Genomic DNA, 1,553 nt, shown 5'->3' on the forward strand with positions numbered 1-1,553 from the left:
GAGGGTTTTATGTCCTTGGATGCTGGATCACAATCTGAATTTAGGGGTCATTGTGCTTTGGAATGCCGCCCCTGTGTTTTTTCCTGTGTCGTCTTTCATATGTTAAGACCCATGATCAGCATTTTGGTTCCTCCCTTCTGTGAAACTTCCCTGTGCTGAGCAGGGCTGTGAGTGGGAGCAGTTTGTTCACTGACCATGCATCAAAAAGTATTGCTTGACGATGCACATTTTTGCCTCATTTGGTGTTCCCATTGAAAAGAAACGTTTGATTAATTGTTAAAGAAAATAAACAAAGCGACTCTACATTTTTTAATTAGGTTTCTGCAAAGAATGGCAACTACAATTTTAGGTTGTTTGTGACAATATTTTTAGTATTGCTCCTATAAAAGGGGATTTGAAAGATGAATTTCCCCGGTTAGATGTGTAACCTTGAAACTTGATTAAAATAATTGTAGCCTTTATGATTTAACATGGTGCTTTTTTTTACAGAGTGACATTTTAAGGTAGAGCTTTCAAATTCAAGTTATTTGTTCCATATTGTTTGTAGGATAAAATAATCGCTACTTTTTTTAGCCAGTCAAATAAATAACTTTACATTTTTGCTATAACGCTGCATAATCATTTTTTGATTGCATATAATTTGACTGATTTATGACTGAGAACTCATTTTTTGATGCCCCTAGTAGCAGCCTGAAAACATAATGCGGTTATGATTTTTCTTTCGGCTTATTCCCTTGCGTTATTTTTTGCCATCATAAAGCACAATTGTTTCACATTGATTTCAGTCCCAAGAGTTTTTTTTTTTCCCCCCTCAATACGTTGACTACTACTGACTGACAGCAAATGTAGGGCGTGCTTTTTGCTTTGATAAACGCACCCTCTGTACAAATGGAGATTTGAAACCCAAATAACATTATACTGTAAATAGAAAAAAATACCAGTGAGTCACCAAAATAAAACGAGGTGAATCCTTAATGTCACGGTTTATGTATGTATGTATATATCTTTATATAGCGCCATCCATGTACGTAGTGGTAACATACGTGACCTAATAATATAACGCTGCAATGGGAATAAGCGCTTCAGACCAAAGGAAAAGGAGGCCCTGTCCCAAAGTGCTTGCAATCTAAGTGGTCTTAGTGACTTGTGGTATGCGTAATTCACTCAACCAATTACCTTGGTTTTTATTTGTAACCCTTTGGAGCTGCTGGGCCCATCTTCTCTCTTCATTCTGATCACATCATGTATCATTTGTTCCGTTTCTGAGAAACACCTGATTTTTAAAATGCGATGTTTGTGGGAGTCTTCTCAGAATTACTGTGACACCCTTTCTTTAATTAGATTGCCTTCCGTTAGTATTGCCTGTGGGTATACATGAAGAAGGGACCGTTGAGCTTTCACTAGCTCGGTACATTTAGTTAATGCAGCAAAACATCCAGCACTGTGCAATTTGTAGAGGTTTGAAACATGGGGTTTCCGGAGCTGAACTGTGTTCATTTAAGGCCTGGGGGGACCCCCTGCTTCCAGAGATACCTCCGTAGGGGGTGCCGGTA

Source organism: Ascaphus truei, chromosome 8, assembly GCF_040206685.1.
Source record: "Ascaphus truei isolate aAscTru1 chromosome 8, aAscTru1.hap1, whole genome shotgun sequence".
NCBI classification, from domain to species: domain Eukaryota; kingdom Metazoa; phylum Chordata; class Amphibia; order Anura; family Ascaphidae; genus Ascaphus; species Ascaphus truei.